At 44.2% G+C, this 25,166-nt stretch overlaps 1 protein-coding gene across 2 annotated transcripts in view; it reads right to left on the bottom strand.

Moving 5' to 3' along the window:
- The window catches only part of S1PR4 (sphingosine-1-phosphate receptor 4), a 35,549-nt gene extending 11,582 nt beyond the window's left edge, over nucleotides 1-23,967 (bottom strand). The window contains exons 1-2 of one of the 2 annotated variants that reach the window (XM_068271257.1): nucleotides 23,910-23,963; nucleotides 9,219-9,271 (exon numbers count right to left, since the gene is read on the bottom strand). The gene's annotated coding sequence lies outside the window, so the exon portion shown is untranslated. Of the gene's footprint in view, nucleotides 1-9,218; nucleotides 9,272-23,909 lie in introns of both variants that reach the window. The other variant, XM_068271258.1, reaches the window with a different exon arrangement.
- Between the last annotated feature and the right edge of the window lie 1,199 nt (nucleotides 23,968-25,166).

The raw sequence follows: 25,166 nt of genomic DNA, 5'->3' as shown, positions 1-25,166 counted from the left end.
TGCAGTGGAGCTGCAAATGGACAGTTCTGGCTTATCTGCTTGCATTCGGTTGTGCATTCGCAGTAAGTCTCATTGTCATTTGCAATCGCTCTGCAGTTCTGGGAAGCTCAGGATGCTATCATCATTCCACCAATTGCTTGTTGCAGCTGAGCTGCGGCCAGATACCCCTGGATTTCCTGCATGCAAGTTGTTACATAATACTGCATGTATTTCTTACGGGAGTCCTTAGCATTCACAGCCAGCTAGCAAATGGTAATCAAGCCAGCTCAGGATTGAGTGATTACCATTCAGCTGTGTGGAAATTTGCATGCTTGCATCCATTGGCTGATGCCAGCATAAAAGTCTGCCTCCCATTTCAGACCCCGCCCAACATAGCGTTCAGCTCTCTGAGTTGTCGTTGGGTCTATGCTGTGAAAGTTGTTATTGTAAATGTATAATGCCTTGCTCTGTATTGTCATGTCTGCTGGACGTTTGCTGACCTGCGGGGGTCAGTTAAGACCTTCTGATCCTGATAGTTAGATTCTGCCAGCACCACGTTGGTGACTGGTAGTATTCCTCCTAGCCTTGTCTTTGAGGATGAGCTATAGCAGCGGTTGCCATTAGTTCGCTCTTACCTGTTAGTCTTGTCTATCTCAGTGTGAATGTTGCCGTCGCTGAAAGAGCGATTAGATTGGCTGAGCATTCCGTCTGTCTGTTGTCAGTCTTGTTAATTGTCATTACTTGTGCTTTAGCTAGTGAGTTATTTGAGAGCTACATTTCATATATTGCGCATCAGCACAATATATATGTACTCTAGTCAGTCAGTATTGTATTATTGTAATATTGTATTGTGTACCGACCTTTGCCTGCCTCTCGACTACGAATCTGCCTAATACTTTCAATACGACTGACATCTGAATTAACGTGTATGACCCAAGCCTGTTACCGACTACGTCTGTTGTTAATTGGATCACATAGCATCTAGTAGTTCCTTAACAACTGGAGGGCCAAGTTTGCCTATGCCTGATCTAGCCTGATAGGAGGCCCAGAGCTGCAGTTGCTCTGGGAAATCTTGCTCCCTTGTTTATTACTCCTGTGACCATCTGTGGAGCCTCTTCCATTATCCAGCTACTTAGCCTTTTTGCGCTGGGTGGTCAGAAAGTATGACCCCCCAGCATTACAGCAGGTGAGTGTTTAGGGAGGGGGGCATTAAGAGGTTTACCTGCACGTGGTGCCCCCTGCTGGTCACATAGTCTACGATTATGTGTGATCGAACCCTCTCACCTGTTTTTTTCTGACCCTATACAACCCCTGCTAGATTTGGTACTACAGACACAGGTGTATACTATTATACTTGATTGGCTGACAGGCTGTTTGTGAACAATATAAAATGGCAGATTGGGAGTGAGCACTTTCATCTCTTGTTTTTTAAGTTTTGATTGAAACAGATACATCCTCTGGAAGCACAATTATTTTACTATGTATTACAATTACCTGTAGTTTTAAAATAATAGGTTTGCCATATTTTGCATACCACCCCTGTTATATGCACTAACTTAAATGTAAACATTACTTTATCCAGCTTTTAAACACAATGGGGGATTTACTAAGCTAGAAAAACAGTAGACAAATACTGTAATCAAGTAAATCTGGAAATTTTTTATTCTGTTATTCAGTAGCAAACAGGCCCAGTCCGCCCATGATGCCAAGTGAGGCAACTACCTCAGGCGGCAGAAGTCATGGGGCAGCACCAGGCAGAAACAGGAAGAGAAGAGAGTGCCTGGCCAACCTATACTGGGGGCAACTGTACTTGGCTAACCTATACTTGGGACAACTGTACCTAGCTACCAATACTGGAGGCATCTATACCTGGCTACCTACCTATACTGAGGGTGGTTTTTGGGGGGCTCACCGCAGCTATAACGTGCATTGCAGATTGCTGGGTGCTTTGCAGGGGAGGGGTGCATCCTCACAAGTTTGCCTCAGGCAGCAAAAAGTCTGGAACCTGTCCTGGTAGCAGAATTGTTAACCCTCACATGGAGGATCATGTCAGAACGTAGTTGTGTAACTGTTAAACTTCTAAGCACTGAAATAGGAAGAAATTTCCCAATAATAATTAGAAACATTTCATCATATCCACTGAACTAGTTAATAAAAGGGTTGGAGAGGGAGAGGGAGAATAGCTTCACCGAATTAGGCACACTAGAGCAGGGCTTCCGAACCCTGTCCTCAAGTACCACCAACAGTGCATGTTTTGTTGAAATCAGGGGAGGACTGGCCCAGGGGGACGGGGGGCAATTGCCCCCCGGGCCGCCCGAATCTTAAGTAATTAGGGCCGGCCGCTGCTATACGCAGCGGCCGCAGACATACCACAGGTGACAGGTTCGCAGTGGGGATCGCAACCTGGCGCGATACTTCCCGGCAAGTTAAAGTATCCAATCAGAGAAGGGGCTGTGGCGGCCGGCCGTGGTGTGCCCTTGTGCGTGGCTGCGCCTGCGGTGGATGTGAGCGGCACAAGGACACAAATAGCTTAGGTCCTCTCCGGCCCGGTGGGTTGACCCTGCTTGACACCGCCCCCCGCCTGGAGCCATTGCCGCCTGCAACGTGCTGCTGTGCCTGCGGTGTCATCGGAGTGAGCTGTCTCACTCTTCAGCTTTCTGTGCTGGGGGGGCTGGGGGCCTGGAGCTGCGGCTACGAGTGGCTGGCTGGAGGAGTCGGACACAGTCCTCCCCTGTGCTGCTGTGCCTGAGGTGTCGTCAGAGTGAGCTGTCTCACTCTTCAGCTTTCTGTGCTGGGGGGGCTGGGGGCCTGGAGCTGCGGCTACGAGTGGCTGGCTGGCTGTCCTGGCTGGAGGAGTCGGACACTCTGGGGGCTGGGAGTCGGAGATGCCACCTATAGCTGCTTGCTGCTGTGGTGGAGGAGGAGGTGTAGGACCGAGGAGACGGGAGGATAGAGGAGGTCCGGTGGTTTTTATAAATTTTGTTTCTGTACTTCTTCTCCCTTCTTGTCACTGAGTTAATCACACTTTGCTGCCTGCCTGCCTGCTACTGCTGTCAAATTCAATTCTCTGCCCAGGCCAGTGCCCTTTGAGGTTTTTTTTTGTGTGATAATCATCCCCATTCTGACCCTGGCCTGAGGGCAGGGCCGGATTTAGGGCAAGGCCGCCTAGGCCATGGCCTAGGGCACCACAGGAGCAAGGGCACCAAAGCAGCAGACTAAACTGGTGCAAGCTGGCAAATTCTGCAATGCAGGGAGATCAGGCAAGCACCTGTACTCTGCTGCTAGCTGCCTGTGCAGCAGCCACCTTGCTCTCTGTGCACGTTTGCATTGTGGCTGGCGGCTATGAACTTAGGCAGCATTGGAGACAGAAAGGAAGAGGAAGCTTCTGCACTGGAGATGAGTGGAGAAATGAATGACACTGATGAATGCTGTGGTGTGAAGGCGAGCTGGCTACCTATACTGAAGGGGGGTGGGAAAAAGGGGGGATTAAGGGAGTCAAATCGCCACCTATAACGAAGGGGGGTGGCTGGTGACAGTGGCCTTGGGCGGTAAAGAGTACAAATCCGGCCCTGCCTGAGGGGGAACATTTTTTCTTCTTGTGGTGTGATTGGCGGCAGGGGAGGGGGGAGGCAGGCAGTTAGGCACTGTCAAACAGGTAGTTGGAGGGGGGGGGGAGGTAGGTGTCAGACAAGTAGTTTGTATGGTGGGTGGGCAGGAGTGGGGTTAGGCATCACCAGGTAGGTAGGTTTGTGTGTGTGTGTGTGTGTGTGGGGGGGGGGGGTTGTTTAAAGGAGTTATAAGGCATTTTTAATGAAATAAGTGCTACCTCCAGCCCCACGCTCCCAGCATGTCCCTCGCCGCAGCTCTGCAGTCAGCCATTCGCTGCCGCTGCCTCCCTGTCCCCGGCGATGGCACCAGTCCGACCTGGATGTCGGCCTGTACTGCGCCTGTGCGAGCAGCACTGTCAATCACCGCCACGTGGACCGGAGTGTACTGCGCAGGTGCAGTAGTTCTGCGTCTGCACAGTATGCTCTGGTCCATGTGGCGGTGATTGACAGTGCCGCTCGCACAGGCGCAGTCGGCCTGACGTCATCGCCGGGGGCTGGGAGGCAGCGGCAGCGAACAGCTGACTGCAGAGCTGCGGCAAGGGACATGCTGGGAGCTTGGGGGTGGACGAGCCCTGGGTAAGTAGCACTTATTTTCATAAAAAAAAAAAAAGCCTGATAACTCCTTTAAGGTTAGGCATCAGACACAGCCAGGTAGATTGTGCGGAGAAATGGGGTTAGGCATCAGGTACATAGTGTGTGCGTGCGTGTGTGTGCGTGTGTGTGTGTGTGTGTGTGTGTGCGTGTGCGTGTGCGTGTGCGTGTGCGTGTGCGTGTGCGTGTGCGTGTGTGTGTGTGTGTGTGTGTGTGTGTGTGTCTGGGGCTGTTAGTCATCACAATTTGAAGATTTGCACACAAGAAAGATATGGCTTTGGGCTGGGGATGCCGTGAAACGGGCCTCTAGTTTGTGTTGTCCTCCCAGGCCAAAAGGTCCCAGTCCTCCCCTGGTTGAAATCCACACAGGTAGTAGTAAATCAGCTCTGATGAGACAATAATTACCTCACCTGTGACTGTTTGTGGTTTTCTGCAAAACATGCATTGTTGGTGGTACTTGAGGACAGGGTTAGGAAGCCCTGCACTAGAGGCACCAGTGTGCTGAAAGATGGCTGTCATGGGTTTGTGAGCTCATGCTTACCATTCTGGAGCCACACTGACTCATTGCCCCAGAGCATAGAGAGCTGGTTAGGTGGGCTGGATGGGCAGTCCCAACCATCCTGCCTATCTAGATCTCTACGCTACATACACAGAATCAGACTGGTCACCCCTGAATATGTATACTGAACTGAATGGGCTGACTGTAAAGGCAGTCCTATCCAGCCCACCCATCCAGCTTTATATACTTCAGGAGTGGTGACATCCGCGTGGCTCTGGTATGGTAAAACGCACACTGGTGCATGATGATGGGAGGGCCAGCCAGGGGACAGGTGCAGCCAGTGCACTTCGGTGCGGTTCAGCATTTGTGTTGTGATTTGCGTATGCATATGACAGTACTTCTATTGAAGGAAGAATAACCATGTAATTCAGCTCATTTCCTAAGTGAATAGCCATGTTTCTCCACCTTTAACCTGAACAAAAGTCTGTTTACACCCATGTTTTCAAGCATGAGACCAGTTCTTTCTCAGTCTGACTTGAATCCTGGCTACTAGGGATAGTCAATAAAATGCAAATAATTCTGTCCTGATGCAAATTATTCAAATTCTCCAAATTATCTATGCAAACATTTGCAGCTTGAAAATGGACCAATCAAATTCCTCCTTAATGGGATTTGACTGGTCCATTTTCAAGTTGCATATATCTGCATATAAAATTTACATAACCCTGCATCAAATTGGAACTATTTGCATCACATTGATTGTCCCTAGTGTCTTCGCCTTGGAAAAATCATAGAGCATATAAGCGGCTGAAAAGCAAAATCAAGAGATTGTAGCTTCTGATTATTTCTTTCTACTATCCAATGTGCAATTGTGCTTTAACACAACAGTCATATACATTTCAGGAAACAATGTTGCTTTTGTGATACATTACGGGAGCACAATAACTCAGCCACATAATAGGAATGTTACTATATATGGCTAGAGTGTCTGTTCCTGAAAAGAAGTCTATCCAACATATGACAATGCATGGTATGAGCACGTGGCTATGCTTAGAATAGGATTGCTCTTTATATAAATATAGCTGATAACATAATACTCTAACTGCACTCATTGTGGTTCAAGTACTGCTATGACTGTTCTCTAGGGTTTCCACCACAAACGCTATGTCTGATTCTGACCACAAACCATTTCCAGCTGTTTACATCTATGACTATTTTAACGTCTTATTTGACCACTGCACCCATACAAATAATTTATTCTCGAAGTGAGGTTTACCAGAATGCACAATACTCTTACAGGGATGAAGTCAAAACCTGTAATTAAAAAAAAAAAAAAAAAAAAGCAAAAGTTAGAAACTTACCGCTGTAGAGGGAAACCTCTGGATCCTCCAGAGACTTCTCATGTCCTCCTCCTGACCACCCATACAGTGATGGGACCCTCAGAAGTTTGTGACCATGCTCCCATCTACAGTATAAATCAAGTGCAGGACACCTCTTACCTGGGCAGCAGAAAAGGCTGAGCCCGATTGGCTCTGAGGCTACTCCGAGCTAGGTTTGCACAGTGCGGCCATGCTCATTCACGGACAGGAGCTCATTCTCCAATGAGGGCTTTTCAAAGTGGTTCTGGTGGCCCCAGCGTGGATCGGTGGAGGTGAGGAGGACACGGGAAGCCTCTGGATTTTCCAGTGGCATCTCTTTACTGAGGTAAGTATCCATTTGGGTCACTTTTTCCCTTCAGGTTCACTTTAAATACCAGGAAGCTGCCTTTGCTGACGTCAAGTTTCCTTTACATTTCCTTAATATTAGGTCTTCACTAGATTTGGCACTTTATTGCCTACATGATTATTTCATGGCAGAGTTTCAGTAAACATTGAAACCGTAGGTCAGCAATACTCCCATATTTCTTTCATGACAGGGGCACATAGGGATGCTTGGCAAAGTTCAAAGATGCACAACTTAGTGTGTATGTATACTTGACAAGTGTGACATTTGGATGGAATATTCTCTGGGCTGCCATCACAATCCATAAAAATGGTGTGGGGACCATACAAGGCACCGCCCAAGGCCCCTCTCTGGACTATAAAATACAGGTCTTCCTCTCCTTGGGCCCAGATCTGAAGTACTATCTATAATGTATATTATCTCCCAAATAGCATCCCTGATTATTCTTTTCAGACATTTAATAGAAATACTTAGATAGGATATAGAAGTGACAAATCCACTAGAGTTTGTCTAGAGTCAAAAAAATAAAGCAGTCCAGTACTGAATAAAGCCACTGTAATAACAATGTTAAATGGGCGTGTTGCACAAAAGTGCATTAATATTGCCATGTACAAACAGTGCTTGGCAATATTACTGTTACTACCTGCATTGTGTACCTTGAGTTGCACTATTAGCATGACCCACAAGACTGGGGCAGGGGTAGCACAAATGACGTTACAATAATGAGCATTACTAACAGTAATGTTCGCTATGAACAAGTGTTACCAAAGCAATCCTCACGCTATTCTGAAGTAACAGTAATATTGCCATGCGCTGTCTGTGTACAGCAATATTACCACACTTTTGTGCATCAAGTCTAATTGCCTTTAATCAATTCACTATTTCTTATTAGTTTTCTCCTAGGTGATATATTCACACCTTATCAATAAAATGCCTTTTAAGCCACAAGAAGGCAAAAAATACTAATTCATTTTGGCAGTACTTTTCACCTGCTTCTTGGTACTTTTTCAGTTGAAGAGTGCTGAAAATTTATTTTAAATAAAAGGAGAATTTAGGAGAATAAGTGAATTGAACAAGGGCCAATATCTGATGTGTATGGCACACACTGGAGCTTGTATATATACAGTTGGGATCTGAAAACAGATCAGCAGCAGTTAGATTTTATACCCTGACGGTCAATGCTCAAACAGTTGGTGACATGTAGTAAGTAATAGTAGTAATAGATAGTGGGTTGACAAGTTGTGGGTGACAAGTAATAGTGCATGCCAAGTAAAGGGAGACAGACAAGAAGTAGGAGACAAGTAACAGGGTACTGTTCCCAAATGGGGGTTTCCAAGTAACAGTGGACACTAAGTAACTCTGTTTGCCTAGTGGCATAAGGTTGCTAGTAACAGTGGATTCCAAGTAGCAACGGGTGCGAAATAGCTGTATGTGCCAAAAGGCTTTAGGTCCAAAGTAATGACAGGTCCTAATTAGTAGTGGGTACTGAGTAACTGTGGGTGTCTTCTAACAATCGGTCTGTCAGAGCACTGGTGATCTTGGCATCAGGTTGGTGTAGATTCTACCAGGTTGTATAGTCTAAGTGACCACAGGTCTTCCCCAAAGCAGCTTAAAAAGGATGATGGGCCATCATCCCTAGTGTGTGATGTACGACTCCTGGAATTGCCCCACCAGTGGCAGGAAGGAAAGGAAGGACTGGATGTGAGGGGCTGAAGGGGAAAATGGAAGGAGAAACTTGCATGGCAGACTGGAAGGAGGGGCCAAAAGGACGGACTGGCTGGAAGAGCTGGAAAAACAGACTGGAATGGTTAGAAGGACTAAAGGATGGACAGGCAGGGCAGACTGGCATAGTGGACTGGAAGGGAGGTCTAGAATGATAGACTGGACCCTGGGCCTGTGGTGAGTGTCACAGGCTCATCTGTCCGCTGACACACCTCCTCCTTTGTCCCCCATCTTTCACCATGGCCACCAGAGTGCTTGAATCCCATGAACATGCCACATGTACGTGAGTCAGTACATGTGGAGGGGTCACGTGGTACAGGTGCCTCTGGCGGCAATGGAGAAAGACACAAAAGATGAGGGACAGAGGAAGAGGTGCACCCAGGAGACAGGTGAACTTGTAACACTCCCCATTGGCCTGGGGGGTACATAGCACATGGGGGGCATGGCAGGCGAAGGCGCCTGGACAGAAATATATATTGGAAATCCAACACACTACTGGCAGCAATAGATCCCTTTCTGCTCAGATGAGATCAGAGAGGAATCTATTTAACATTATATGGACACCTTAATTCTACAAAGCGTGCTAAAACCTTTGGGGTCTGTCAGTCGTCAGGGAATAAAACGCAGCTACAGCTGCACACCTGACTGGGCCCTTTTGAGCTAAATGTTTCCATATAAACAAAAGAGAGGGAGCACCGTTTCCAAAAAAGAGTATGCAGCGTGGCTTTGAGCAGTTTGATAAAGGTGTAAACCGAAACAGCAGTCTGTCACTGCTGCCACTTTGGTGCTATTAAAAGAGCTTTGATACAAGACAGCGGTGCCGGTCCTTTCTGTTTTATCTGAGCTAAATGTTTCCAGCATGCCTGGATCAATCCTTTTGATGGATTTTGGCTGAAAAGAGTACAAATGCAAAAATCTATGGGCAAAATCTATGGGCATGTATGTGAAAATTCATTTTCACCGAATGCATGGAAGTCAATGAACATCTTCACATTGATGAATATCTTGAGTTCCCATCACGAGTTTGCATTGTAATTGCACATTTCACAGAAAAATTACTATTATGCGAAATTCAAGCTCATCACTACTGTACATACCTTCTATCCTCCAGTAGAAACCTCACTTATCATGGACTTCACACCCCTCTATCCTACAGAAGAGATAATGGCACTATATAAATCAATAATAATTATAGGCTACTTTATAAACAGGTAAAGTCAACAGAGAATCCTGTGCAATAATGGTAGGATGGTGAAAAGTGCTCTTCACCATTTCATTGCTGTTTTTTTTTTTTTATATAAATAAGCCCCTAGCTGTATGTCCTCTACATTCTTGGGTGGCAGCTGCTGTTTTGTTGCATTGCTAAGGCTTCTGACATTATACTACACAGTGTTTTGGACTGAGATTGCAATGGATGAATTAGCTGATTGTGGTTGTTTGTCAGTGCCCCAGTGGCCCATTTTTAAAAGTCTCATATTCAACTTGGGCTCAGTAGAGTGTCCACCTAGATTCTTTTATGGCTTTACAGTGACATCGTCTCTCTCACTGGAGGAGTGTAGTCAGAATGTGCTGAATTCTTTCTTGGTCTCATCTATTCCAGTGCTGATACGTATATATCCTACCAATAATGGTAGGATGGTGAAAAGTGCTCTTCACCATTTCATTGCTGGTTTTTTTTTTATATATAAATAAGCCCCTAGCTGTATGTCCTCTACATTCTTGGGTGGCAGCTGCTGTTTTGTTGCATTGCTAATGCTGGGAATACACGGTTCGTTTTTGCCTTCGTTTAAACCTTCGATTCGTTCGGTAAACGAATCGAGTGTTGAAAACGTATGTGAAAATAGTCATAATCTCATTATAGTTTTGATTAATAGACCCCAAAAACGAACGACTAGTGATCGAACATGTTTGATATTATCTCTCTTTATCCATCTAATCGAGCCATTGGTAGGCTTGATGGCTGTTCAGATCGATTATATATTCGTTTATGCTAGTCCGTCCCTGTAAAAAGGGATTTTCGTTTCGTTTCTTTGCAGCCTTCGATCATTGGAAAAACGAAACCATCAGAATCGAAAAAAAAAACGAAACCGTGGGTGGTGATATTAACCGTATGATAGATTATTTCGGGATCGAAATGTAATGATCGCTGCTGCAGCAGCTATTGCTGGAAGTAGTGCTGCAGCTCAGGCAGTTCTGATCTATTTCCATGCAAGCTGTATAGCTTTGTCTGTTTTTCCCTGCTGTCAGCTTGTGACTGATTATCATTCACCTGTGTGGGAATCTGCATGTCTGCTCCCATTGGATGACCTCAGTATAAAGATCTGCTTCCTGCAGGGTTTCCTTGGGTTTTCATAGCTTCAGCTTAAGCCTGCCTTGCTGTCGCTTTAGCCCCCGATCGTGTTTCTTGTTAAAGATACTTTGCTGGTCTTTGCATCATATATTGGTTCATTGCCAATATATATGCATACCAGCACGTTTATTATTTTCCTTGTATTTGTGATACGTTAATACATCAGTGTCGCTGATGTATACGTACACGAACTGTTTATATCCTGTGTGCAGTTAGTCAGCTTTCCAGCGCGTTTTGGTAGGTTGCGCGTACCGTGACCACCCGTGCTGAGGTAGTTACCCTGCTCCTGGTTCTGTTTGTGGATTGCGTTCATCTCTGCGAAGAGATAGCGAATCCTTCTGAATCCTGTCCTGTTACCGTTTGTGGATTGCGTTCATCTCTGCGAAGAGATAACGAATCCTTCTGAATCCTGTTCTGTTACTGTTGGTGGATTGCGTTCATCTCTGCGAAGAGATAACGAATCCTTCTGAATCCTGTTCTGTTACCGTTTGTTGATTGCGTTCATCTCTGCGAAGAGATAGCGAATCCTTCTGAGTCCTGTTCCCTGTGTTACTCCATTCTTAGTCAGCGTTCCTGCTTATGTCATATATCGGTTCATTGCCGATATATACATATGTTAGTCAGAAGTTACAAATAGTTTCATTGATAGCTGTAATTGTATACGCTAGGAAAACATACTTATTGTATATTTATCTGTGTTACGTTTATCTATCTTAATCCTGCTATTTTCTGACTGTCCTGTCCTGTCTTTGTGAGGCACGCCATCGCCGCAGCGCATTGGCTGCCTCATTCCAGTCTGTCTGGTTTTGGACGCTTGCTGTCGCTAAGTAGCCGCTGGCTAGCAAGCGTTCATTCTGTCTACCTGTCCTGATCTCCTCAGTTCTGGTTTATGCGCTCAGCGCTACTTTGCGCTGAGACGTTATAACGAAAGCATTGTTTGTGGCTGTCAGATCTGCACCGGCTCTGTGCGCCACAATCTCCTATTGGAGTCAGTCCTCCCCTCCACTATACTAGGGATAGCCTGTTTCCTGGTGCTAGTGTGTGTACCTCCTCCACGCCAGCTCATGCGTTGCATGCTGACTGTGGAGAATACACCACCAAGCCTTACCTTATGAAAACCCCATTACCAATCCCCATTGTGGGGGGGATTCCCAGAAAGTATGACACTGATAATTATGGTTCCTGTTCCTTTAAGAAATTTGAAGAACTTAGCTCTGAAACAGAAAATGAGTTTTTCTCTGAATGTGCCAGGTTCCTGACCAATCCTGATCTCCAAGCGACTCCTGTTTCAACCTGGGCACTCCAACTAAGTTATATTTTGTTTAAAGGGGAATTATTCCAGTGGGCATTTGATGTTCTCAATCATTCCGATTTGAAAGATAGACCGCTGGAATTTCTAGCGTTTGTGATCCATAACTGGTTGCGCATAGATCCATTGCCTTTTCCTCTTAATGAACTCCTGGCAGCAGGCCAATCAGCTGCTCCTTCAATTGCTTGCAAGAATGAGCAGCAAGCAGAAAGTGTTACTGATAATTTTCCTGCAGCTTTGAATAAATCACCAAAAACCGCAAGGTCAAAGGCAAAACGCAAACGTTCTAAGAAACGTGTCCAATCTGCAGAATCGTTATCCTTAGCGACTGAGACCTATAATGAGATTCTGCCATTAACAGATAATGAAATGCAATTGTCTTTCAGGGGAGTTAAATGGACTTATGAAACTACTAATGAACTTTCCTCCCTGGCTAGGGAAAATAAAGATTTGTGTTTAAAAGAATTATCTGAGTATGATTATGAGGAGATATTACAGAGTATTGAACAAATCAACTTATTTGTAAAGCAAGGAAAGTTTGCATACACTACAGTTAAACACTTGCTACAGGTATTGGAGCTTCTTAGGAATAAGGAATCTGCCAATCACCTGCTAATTAACCCTATACATGTGCCTGCCACAATCATATCTGCAGACTGTGATCAGCCTAAATGTTTCGCTGTTAAGTATGCATGGGATCCTCCATTCGAGAGGGGAGAGATGGAAGCCCTGGTCTGTGAATGGAAGAATGATTCAAGTTCATTTTGTCAATTTTACAGTGCAAAAAGTGAAATGGTATTGAACGCATGCATTAAGTCAGCCTATAACCTAATAGAGGCTGGTGTGTGTAGGTATGACTGTGTGGCTCCCTTGATTGATGTGTGGGAACTGATTTTGGATGATTTTTATGTGACTCCGAATTCGCAAATTTGGCGTTCTGACCCGCCTGCTTCAGCACCTTTGGCTGATTCAGCAGGTGATTCGGAGCTCTTTTTGTGTGAAATTGAAGTTCCTGCAATTCCACCCTGTACCATGGATAACTCAGTGTTACTTCCCAGTAAAACAGAAGCCACTGATACATTCTTAACCTTGCCCTGCGCAAATTTCTCAGCAGAGAAGCCAGAGGTCCTGCTGACTTCCGAGTCCAGCCTAGCCAGTACTCATGACTCTTTGTTTAGTGAAACAGACACCAGAAAAATCTTGCCTGTCTCTGCAAACACTTCTGCAGAAATTACCTGTGTTAATAAAGTTCAACTCCTGTCTGATCCAGCAGATGCCAATAGATGCACTACATCAGTTTCCGAGTCCCAGCAATCCTGTCTAGTAAACTCAGAACCCCAGCATCTGAATTTTCCAATTTTACAAATGAATGGTGATTCAGATGCGCAAACATTGTGTCTTGATCTTCCTGTTTCTACACCTCGCTCTAGTTTCGTGAATAGCTCAGAGCATCTGCTATGTGAACCTGAAATCGCAGAATTATTACCTTGTTCAGAAAATTTTCCAATAAATTTGCCCTGTACCATGAATTGTGCAGTAGATCTCTCCAATGAAACTCAGGTCACAGAATCATTATGCTGTCCAGCAGGTGCTTCCATGGTTTTGCCCTGCAATATGGACTGTTCAGTGATCCTGTCCAGTGAAGCTGTGGTCGCAGAGTCTTATGCTTCACCCAGTACTTTGGATACTTTAAACCCTCTAGCAGAGGAGGCTGAAGCACTGCTTACCTCAGTTGGTGTTGCAGTAATATTCACTTGTCTAGCAGCTGTTTTGGAATTACAGTCTGCTCTAATAAAACTTGATGAATTTCTGCCCAGCAAAGCAGAAGCCATTGAAATATTGTCCTCGTCAGCAAGTGTGTCAGATACCTTGTCCTGTACACAGTCTGATTTAACCAATGTTGTTGAGTCCCTCTCCAGTGTTGTAACAGCCGAGGAACTCCAGCCCTGTCCTCTGAATGTTTCAGAAGTCTTGCCCTGTAACATGGATAATTCTGATTCTCTGGTCAAAATAATGGAAATCTCAGAATTTCAGTCCGGTCTGATGTGTGTTCCTGAAACCCAGCCCTGTATCCTGAAAGATTCTGGTTCTCTGGCCGCTGTGGCAGAGGTTCCAGAGTCCCCTTCCTGTCCAGGGAATTCCTCAGTTTTGCCTAGTCCAGTGGGGGCTGCTGCAATGCTGACTTGTTCTGCAGCGCCTCATGAGCTCCAATCCAGTGTATTAGATGAGTCTCTGTCCAGTCCAGAGGTAGTTGTGGAGTCCCTATCTGGTTCAGTGCATACATCAGAAGATTTGTCCTGTCTTGTTAGTGCCCCTGAATCTGATTTGTTACTGACTTTGCTGGAATCAGCGACATCTAAGTCTGATCCTGCATTCTCGTGTAAAAATCCAGTAGTTGCGAAGTCTAGTCATGATGATTTTTTTTTGGCCAGTCCTGGTTTTGGTCCTGTCTTGGCTGACCCTGAGGCTCACAGTTCCTTGACATGCCCAGAGGTTTCTCTTGTGCCAGTGTGCCCAGATGTTCTTTGTGTGCCAGAATGCCCAAGTGTGTTTAAGGTGTTAGCGTGCTCTGATGCTTCCTTAGTGGGAACATGTTCTGATGTTGCCAGTCTGCCTGCATGCCCAGAGATGGTTCTGGTCCCTGAAAGCCCTGATATTGATGTTTGTCCTTGTGGCCCTGACTCGGGAATTGCCCTAGGTTCCATAGGGGTTCTTGATAGTTCTCCATGTGAGCCTAAAGGGCATTCTGACCTATGGGGATCTCTTTGGAGCTTCAAGGTGTTCTGGGAGGTCTCTGAGAAAACTTGTCCTGGTGCCTTGGACTGGTTCAACAGTGGGTTTTGTGTTGGTAAAGACAGTACCGGTGGGCATTGCAAAGGCTTTGGCGTTTCTGAACGGTTCCTGGAAGGCGGTGGGTATCGCTCAGGGAGTTTCGGAGGGCTTTCTTCTGGAAATCATGGTTCTGATGGGTGTCACACTGGGGCTTGTAGTACTGATGGGCATGGTTCTGTAGGTTCTGGTTCTGATGGGTCCAGTCTTGTGGGGACTGATTCTGGAATTCGGTCTTGCCGGGCTGTTCCGGTCATCATGAATTATCAGTCAGACTGTTTTGTTGGAAATTTCAGTTTTGAAAAGCGTCTGGAATCCACTTTTAAAGGCGGGGGTACTGTAATGATCGCTGCTGCAGCAGCTATTGCTGGAAGTAGTGCTGCAGCTCAGGCAGTTCTGATCTATTTCCATGCAAGCTGTATAGCTTTGTCTGTTTTTCCCTGCTGTCAGCTTGTGACTGATTATCATTCACCTGTGTGGGAATCTGCATGTCTGCTCCCATTGGATGACCTCAGTATAAAGATCTGCTTCCTGCAGGGTTTCCTTGGGTTTTCATAGCTTCAGCTTAAGCCTGCCTTGCTGTCGCTTTAGCCCCCGATCGTGTTTCTTGTTAAAGATACTTTGCTGGTCTTTGCATCATATATTGGTTCATTGCCAATATATATGCATACCAGCACGTTTATTATTTTCCTTGTATTTGTGATACGTTAATACATCAGTGTCGCTGATGTATACGTACACGAACTGTTTATATCCTGTGTGCAGTTAGTCAGCTTTCCAGCGCGTTTTGGTAGGTTGCGCGTACCGTGACCACCCGTGCTGAGGTAGTTACCCTGCTCCTGGTTCTGTTTGTGGATTGCGTTCATCTCTGCGAAGAGATAGCGAATCCTTCTGAATCCTGTCCTGTTACCGTTTGTGGATTGCGTTCATCTCTGCGAAGAGATAACGAATCCTTCTGAATCCTGTTCTGTTACTGTTGGTGGATTGCGTTCATCTCTGCGAAGAGATAACGAATCCTTCTGAATCCTGTTCTGTTACCGTTTGTTGATTGCGTTCATCTCTGCGAAGAGATAGCGAATCCTTCTGAGTCCTGTTCCCTGTGTTACTCCATTCTTAGTCAGCGTTCCTGCTTATGTCATATATCGGTTCATTGCCGATATATACATATGTTAGTCAGAAGTTACAAATAGTTTCATTGATAGCTGTAATTGTATACGCTAGGAAAACATACTTATTGTATATTTATCTGTGTTACGTTTATCTATCTTAATCCTGCTATTTTCTGACTGTCCTGTCTTTGTGAGGCACGCCATCGCCGCAGCGCATTGGCTGCCTCATTCCAGTCTGTCTGGTTTTGGACGCTTGCTGTCGCTAAGTAGCCGCTGGCTAGCAAGCGTTCATTCTGTCTACCTGTCCTGATCTCCTCAGTTCTGGTTTGTGCGCTCAGCGCTACTTTGCGCTGAGACGTTATTACGAAAGCATTGTTTGTGGCTGTCAGATCTGCACCGGCTCTGTGCGCCACAATCTCCTATTGGAGTCAGTCCTCCCCTCCACTATACTAGGGATAGCCTGTTTCCTGGTGCTAGTGTGTGTACCTCCTCCACGCCAGCTCATGCGTTGCATGCTGACTGTGGAGAATACACCACCAAGCCTTACACGAAAAGGACAAAAGGCACAATCGAAACGAAGGTTTAAACGAAGGCAAAAACGAACCGTGTATTCCCAGCATTAGGCTTCTGACATTATACTACACAGTGTTTTGGACTGAGATTGCAATGGATGAATTAGCTGATTGTGGTTGTTTGTCAGTGCCCCAGTGGCCCATTTTTAAAAGTCTCATATTCAACTTGGGCTCAGTAGAGTGTCCACCTAGATTCTTTTATGGCTTTACAGTGACATCGTCTCTCTCACTGGAGGAGTGTAGTCAGAATGTGCTGAATTCTTTCTTGGTCTCATCTATTCCAGTGCTGATACGTATTGGGGTCATTGAGATAGAATGGAGATGGTAAAGGAGGACAAGCAGACACCACATCAAAGAGAACTCAGACTTAACTGCTTCATTTGTCAAGAGATCTGCTCTCAGCTTGATAAGTACAGATGCTATAAAAAGATAAGTGTTTACAAGTGTAGGTCCGGTTTCTTTTTAAGGCAATTAAGCAACAAATGAGCAGTCCACGGCCAGTACTTGTTATTGCACTGCCAGAAGGTAGCATAGTCCACATGACCAAAACAACACTTTACAATTTGCTTACAAGAAGCAAAAATCTTTCCTTGGAGTTCGGGAGCACACTACTTCAAATGTACTATATAATCCACCTCACTTCCTACCTGTACAAGGGGTTCGGTGGTTCTTGTAGGGACCAAGAGCACCTAAACCACAAGTAAAGAGAGACCAGAAGCCCAATGGTGCAGTATCTTTAGGTATAAGGGGACAAAAGTATATAGGATTATATACACACAAAGGTGGGTTACAATTCCTGCAACCACCATATAAGCCTGTGGGAAATTCACTATCTCCGAGGCATCTACACTCTACTCCTTAAAGGGTACCAGAGATGTACTCTAGCTGAGAAAATGAAAAAGAAGTTATACATACCTGGGGCTTCCTCCAGCCCCATACGCGCTGATCGAGCTTACGCCGCCGTCCACTGCTGCCCGCAACTACGAGAACAGGCTCTCGTCGCTGACGTCATCGGAGCCGGCCTACGCAGGAGAAGTGCGCCCTCTACGTATCTCTCCATACACTGCTGCAGAGATACGCAAAGACTGGCTCCGACTGACGGAACAGCGCAGAGCCGGTTCTCGTAGCTGCGGACAGAGGAGGATGGCGGCGTGGGATCGATCAGCGTGTTTGGGGCTGGAGGAAGCCCCAGGTATGTATAAAATCTTTATTTTTGCAGCTCTGGTTCCCTTTAAGCTGCTAAGGCATTTTCTAGATTGACTTGAGGAAGTGGACCATGACCCGTGTAATGCATTGTCAATTTTTCCAGTTGAATTGGTGACTGTAATTTCTAGAGAAGTAAGTGATTACTTCTCGTTTATATGTTATGCTTTAACGTTTTAACACCCATATAGTTTGGGCTCCTCCACCCCACTTTTCAAGTGGTTTCTGATTTTGGTGAAAGGGCAGGATATTTTCTCACTCTTATTGGTCTGCAACGTCACATGATGTTTACAGCATTATGTTATCTGACAGAGCCAACAGAAGGTCAGTGGCTGCACAAGGAACATCACTGTACACTGCTGTAATTTATGTTTTAGCGGAAAGGCTTCAATCTTTTATAAATAGTATACTGAAATGGCGGCTAAGCCCCCTCTTTTGTGCAAGTGCCAGAAAGTTTCATAGCCTTCTTCTCCAACTCTGCATGTATATTCATAACCATTGACCTGTACATGATCTTAAGATGGGTATATATAAATTGATTTTAAGTGTAGCTGAGGTGACAAGTAACATGATGAGACAGACACGTGTATGTACAGCGCCAATCATATCAATAAACAGGATGTATTATTTTTTATGTTTCTGCCTGAAAGAGTTAAACATTCAGGTATGCAAGTTCCTCTCCAGTCAAGACCTAGTTGAACTATAGCAAAACATTCACTAATAATGAATTGCAGATCTAAAACTTCTGCCTGGAAGAAAACAGCTTTTGAGTGCAGGGGATAGATTGAAAAAAAGGGGCAATAGTTCATATATTTTCTGGGACCAGGAGCCTTACTATACCCCTTCGGGCCTCCATCAACTAGCAATCATGGGGCCCCCCTGCAGCAAGCAACCCCCCTTCCCCTGAGGGCCCAAGGGATATTGGTGCCTGCTCCTCCTCCCATTCCTTTAACCATTTAGTGGCATCCTAACGCATTAATACGTCATGCTTTACCCTATTAACGGCAACATGACGTATTAATAAGTCGCGCGTTCCCGCCGCTGCTACCGCCGTGTGCGCGCCGCTACGGCCGCCGTTTCCGTCAGGATCCCGTGCTGTGGGATTGGGGAAGAGGACCAAACGGTCCTCTACCCAATCGCAGTGCCTGGAGTGAATGGACGTGACCGCGAACAGTGGCTACGTCCATTCACAAAAACAGGAAATGTAACAATTAAATAAAGTGTAAAAAAAAAAAAAAAAGTGAACACTTACTATAACGAGTGTTCACTAGCGCCATCTTGTGGCCAAAAAGTATATGACACGTACAAAATACATACATTTACAAGTACATACACATGAGTAATACAATTTATAAAATTCCACTTCCAACACTCCCCCTCCAAAAGAAAACACTTGTAAAAAAAAAAATCAGCTTAAAATAAATAAATAAATACTTGCCTTAGGGACTCAGCTTTTTTTAATCTATATTTTATGGGGGAAAATTAATTTTAATTTATTACATTGGGGCTTGTAATTATGGCCAGAACAAAAAAAAAAACAGAACAGAAAAATAACACCTATATTTCAAAATAATATACTGTCGCCATACATTGTGATAGGGACATAATTTAAATGGTTTAATAATCGGGACAACTGGGCAAATACAATGTGTTTGTTTTATCCACAGGAGAATGTTTAATTTTAAAACTATAATGGCTGAAAACTGAGAAATAATGATTTTTTTCTATTTTTTTGTTTTTTCTCATTAAAATGCATTTAGAATAAAAAAATTCTTAGCAAAATGTACTACCCACAGAAAGCCTAATTGGTGGTGAAAAAAACGAGGGATAGATCATTTTCTTGTGATAAGTAGTAATAAAGTTATTAGGGAATAAAAGGGAGGAGCACTGACAAGTGGAAATTGCTCTGGTCCGTTAGAGTAAAAACCCTTGGGGGTGAACTGGTTAATAGAGTGCAGCAGAGCTGTGTAACTATATTTACCTGCTCTTCTTATTATGACTATTGTTACGCACCAGTCTAAGACACCTGACAAACTGTATGATTAAGCAGAGACAATAAGGCATGAAATCTACTTTTTAAGTTTTAAAACATAAAATGAAATAGTGGGACATGTAAAAATGTTGTTGTTTATCTCATCAGTTTATCTGCACCTTATTTGCATCAACCTTTTGCTGGGGAGGGGGGGGGGGGGGATAATTTATAGCTATGTCCCTGCTTGTAGTTTCATTAAACAGGAATCTATCAAAAAATCTCAAGAACCAAATTAAATATTTACACAGTAAATGCAAATTTTCAGGATAATGTTCAATAGTTCTTGTGATTTTATGTTTAATATTGGTTACAGTTGGTCAATTGTATTTAAAACAATCAATTTGTGATCAATTCAGTGGCTGAATTGAGAAGATTGAACAGAAAATTGTCTTGTGTATTGCAGGCATAAGCTCTTCCCCTGTGTATCAATGGAGTCCACTGCGTATTCCTGCACTAAGTACAGTCAGTCATGCACATATCCTTTTCTAGTCAACAGCCTTATCTTCCATAGATTATACTGTAGTATCATCACTCTCTAGAGAGTCATTTTGGTGTGGTTTGTGGTTTCCACTTACAATACAACTGGAATCGTGTGCATCTTAAATTACTGTCTAGTGGCAATAATCTGTTTTTAAACAGATCACTTTTTCTTAGACTGATCTGTCAAAACCGTTTCCCCATATACCCCGCAGACCCCCATCACCAAAGTACATTTTTGCTGAGTAGAACCGTCCGTTTTTTAGCCAATGTGTGCAGGGTTGCCACCTTATCCCTTTAAATACCGACACATCTAAGTTATACAGGTTCTAGGGCTACTCACACATAATCCGTGCCTAAATGGCAACTAACTAGTTACAAGGCATGTATAATTCATATGTGCTGTATTTAAAGGGATGAGGTGGCAACCCTGAGTGTGTACCACAGGATCCAGTTCTCATTGCACCCAATGCAGTGCTTCAGCATCCGTTCTGCTGGGGTCAACTGACCAGAAAAATTGCTGCAGCACCAAACTTGCGGTCCGTTCAGCAGAGCGCGTGGAACGGATCTGTTAGAATGGACCAATGCAAACAGATTCATTGGTTAACATTGGATTAGTTCGCATCCGTTAGGATCCATTCCTTGACAATCCTTTTTTACTGCCAGTGTGAACCGGGCCTTACAGATTTTAGAGTTCTGGAGAAATGTCTGCACTGCGCACTTCATGTAATAAAAAAAAAAAAAAGTAATATTAATATATAGTATACAATTTACTGATCTGCCGTCCATTTTCATTTTAAAATGTTACACAGTAACAAATAGCACTCAGTAACAGTTATTTTTTAATGTCTAACAAGGCTTCCACAGCTTATACATTCTGTTTTAAAATGTGCTCACGTTACATGAAGCATCTCAACTGAAGGAGTTAATAGCAGGCTCTGTGGTCATTGCTGCTACTGCAACTTGTCTGAACATTATTATACTATTTAATGTAGGGGAAGACCATAAAAGGAACAATCTTAGGCCTTGTTCACATTGCGTTCCGATTGCGTTATTGTTCGCGTTGGGCGTTTTTTGCACCTTTTTTGAGATTCCCGGCAATTTCTGTGCAATGGGCATTTTTGGTAAGCGTTTTTGTAAGCGCTTTTTTGGGCGTTTTGCGATCTCAAAGTGTTCTAGGCCTTATTTGTAAAGGGAAAAGGACCTAAAATCCCGGAAACTCTTCACATTTAAAATGACAGGATAAAAAACGCCCATGAAATCTCTTTTTCTAGCGCTTTGCGCTTTTCCTATACCGCCCATTATTGCAAAATCGCCCCGAAAATTGTCCGTGCATCGCTTTTCGTTCGGAAAGCGAATGGAACGCTCCAATCTGAACTAGCACATAGGAAAGCATGGTGTATGCGCTTCCAAGGCGATTTTAAAAAATGCCAGCACTTAAAAAAATGAAAAAGCGTCTCTAGTGTGAATGAGCCCACTAACACAGTTCTGTCCACTTTTCAGCATCGGTAACATTGATGTGGAGCTGAAAAGCGGACACAACTGCGCACAACTGCGTTAGTGGGCTCAGGCCCTAAGAGGGTCGAAACCTGTAGCTTTAAAATAAAAAAAAAATCAAGGAGCTAATACACAGATAAACTCTTCCACCAAGTTCCTACACAACAGAAGGAAAACGTTTAAGGCTGAGTGTACACTTGGCAGTGTGGGAAATGTAGCGTTTTGATGCACATATGCGTTTCAAGTGCATTTGCGTTTCCCCCGCACATGCGTTTTTCTTGCGTTTAGCGTGCGTTTTATTGCATTTGCGGTTCGCATATACAAATCGAATATGCGTATTGTATGTGCTTTGCATGCGTTTTTGCATTTTCTTTTTGCATTTTATGCAAATCACTAGGAAGTCAATGAAACCGCATGCAAAATGCACTAAAACACAATACCTCTGCATCACCATTGACTTTCATTATGTTTTAAGTTTTAGAAATGCATATTGCAAAACGTAAGTATATGCGTTTTTACATGCGGCCCATTGACTTTTGCAGCGTTTTCCGCAACGCTAGGGTTTCTGCTTAGTGTGTACCCTGCCTAAGAATTTGTCCTTTAGGCTGGTTTCACACCAGGACGTTGCGTTTTAGGGGACGTTATGGTCGCATAACGTGCCCCTAACGCAACGCCTGGTGCTCTCTAATGTGGACGTCAGAGTGAGCCGCGTTGTGCAGCTCACTCTGGCGTCCGTGATGCCGTGATGCGCACTCTTGGACACATGCGGCATCACGTGGTCCCACCCGGCCAATCGCCGCACAGAGCGGCCGCTCCAGGAAGTAAACACTGCACGTCACTGAGTGCAGTGAATATTAATTAGCCATGTGCTTGGCCGCTCTCCGCTCCTCCCCAACATTACAGCGCATGTGCAAGCAGTGTAACACGGCTCTGCCGCTTAGAAAGTACTGCATGCAGTACGTTCTGTTATGGCGCAGCGTTACTGAGTAACGCAACGTGGGCACTGTGAACAGCCCATTGATTTCTCATTGCTGTGCGGTGGGCTGCGTTACAGGCTGCTTTAACGTGCGCCTGTAACGTCCCACTGTGAAACCGGCCCAATGCAAGAGCTTTACACATCACAATCACATTGTTTACTCTGTGGAGAGCTATGCATACTTCTCACTAGTGCCCTAGTGCAGGGACTATACAGTATACTGCTGCTGACGCTTGAGTCTACTATATATTGCACATACATACATCTGCTTTTTATCCCAGCAAAGCATTCACCTGTACTTAGCATGTCTGTGTGCTGTAAATACAGTGCACCCAGCCGGATGATCAAGTCAATCTTGGGCCTGGTGAATGTGCAGGGAATTGCCATCTACTCCACTCCCCCTCTCCCATTCCTCTACTGAAAAAGGTACAAGTAGGTGTATCCTAAACTAGTCCCTATATCCCTATTTGCAGTGTACTGTTCACTGCACCTTGTATCCCTACTTTCTAGTGCACAGCACAGGGAAAGTATCCCTACTTTCTAGTGCACAGCACAGTCCTATATTGGTTTGTGTACTGTACTTTTTTCTTTGAAGTTTCCTGCATTACATGATGGTCATTTTTGTTTTAAGCTATCCAGTGCAATGCCCTTACCAAATGACAAAGGCAATGCCTGTGTGAATTTGTGATGTTTGCATCAATTAACAGATCTCTCATTCTATGTCTATTGGCTGCAAGCAGATTCAGCTGTTAAACCTCACACTATAGTTGGCAAATTAACCATACACAAGTCAGTTGTTGTCTCACTATACAAGCCATCAAATACTCAGTAGTCTGATTTGTTGAGAGTCATCCATTCAACACATTGCAACATTTAATCTTGATTGAACCGTTTTTCTGCTAGCTTTTACAGTTCTTGATGTAGCACAAATCTACGGGGCTGACAATCGATCCATTGCCGATCAATAAAAATGTACAGCTGCTTCCTGTCACACCGTGGGCAGCACGGTGGCGTAGTGGTTAGCGCTCTCGCCTTGCAGCGCTGGGTCCCTGGTTCGAATCCCAGCCAGGGCACTATCTGCAGAGTTTGTATGTTCTCTCCGTGTCTGCGCGGGTTTCCCCCGGGCACTATGGTTTCCTCCCACATTCCAAAAACATACGGATAAGTTAATTGGCTCCCCCTAAAATTGGCCCTAGACTACAGTACTTACACTACATAATATAAACATATGACAATGGTAGGGACTAGATTGTGAGCTTCTTTGAGGGACAGTTAGTGACAAGAAATATATATACACTGTACAGCGCTGTGTAATATGTCGGCGCTACATAAATACATAATAATAATAATAATACTTCTAAAATCGATTGGTTTGATTTGGCAAGTGTCAGTAAAAAAAAGAATAAAAGCAAGCATCCACTCAGCCAAACTCACCTGGAGGCAGCTTATGGTCACTGGGAGAGAAGAGGCAGGTGATGCTGACAGATGTGGTAGCTAGATGACTGTCAAGAATTTTTAACAGGAAATATTTGTAGCTTCTGTCAACCACAGGTACAGGATGGACCCCACCCAGGGGAGAGGCAGGGGTTCTGATAAATGCTAACTGCAAATGCTACTTGCCGCTATGAGCTTTCGGAGGAGTTCTGAAACAAAACTTTTCCCTATTGCATATTATTTTGCATTAAAGAGGTAGTAAAAAATAATGAATAAAATGTTTTTTTTTTTACAATATTTATTTATAAATTATTTAGTTAGTGTTTGTCTATTGTAAAATATTTCCTCACCTTGATTTACATTCTGAAATTTATCACCGTTAGCGGCATCTTTAGTTAGTTCTGTCAGTTGCAACTCTGTGGAATGTTTGTTTCTGAGAATTCCAAAGCCAGTGAAAATAATGCCTGGTTTCCCAGAATGCTCTGGGAGGAGAAATCTGCATATCGTACCAACCTAGGCTGTGACATCACTGGGAGGGCAGGGGTACATACTAATATGCAGCAATATATAGGTGTAGGAAGTGTTACTGTAAAAGTGGGTGCCCTGAATAATTTACTGCATTCTACTATATGTTGTTACCGTGCTTCTTTAAGCGCATACATTCAGTGTTTTTGTCTTTATTTGTTTGGAGAAATGTTATATGAAAAAAAGTAATGGCAATAGTTAGAGTATCTGTTTTGTTATATACACATTCCAACTGTGAAAGTAGCACTGAAGTCCATGAAATATTTAGTAATGTAGTAACATAGTTTGGTTGAAAAAAAGACATCCATCTGTCAAGTTCAATCAGAAGAAAAAAACGCTAGGCATGTTTAGAAAATCTCTCTAAACATGCCTAGAATCGCTCTGAAAAACCTCTTCAAAAACCGCTAGCGTTTGCGGATCCGCTAGCGGTTTTTGATGTGCACTGGCCCATACTCCAGTTGATCCACATTTTCATATTAAAGAAATCCTATCACACCTATGTCTATGCATTAATATACATTTCAATGCAGCTATAGCCTACAATTGTATTATAGCCTTCTTTCTCATTGTGTTTTAAAACATTGATGAGATCTGCTATGCGGGGAAAAGGGGGTGGAGGAGCGGCATCTTCAAAGCAGTCGGCCATTGTTGTGGTGAGTTGATCCACCGGGCTGATCATTTGCATGTTGTGGGCCTCTGTACACATGCTTGATTATTGGCTGAGGTGGTTGT

This window comes from Hyperolius riggenbachi, chromosome 1, assembly GCF_040937935.1.
Source record: "Hyperolius riggenbachi isolate aHypRig1 chromosome 1, aHypRig1.pri, whole genome shotgun sequence".
Taxonomy (NCBI): domain Eukaryota; kingdom Metazoa; phylum Chordata; class Amphibia; order Anura; family Hyperoliidae; genus Hyperolius; species Hyperolius riggenbachi.
The sequence above is the reverse complement of the archived record's forward strand: the minus strand, read 5'-3'. Positions and strand labels throughout refer to the sequence as shown.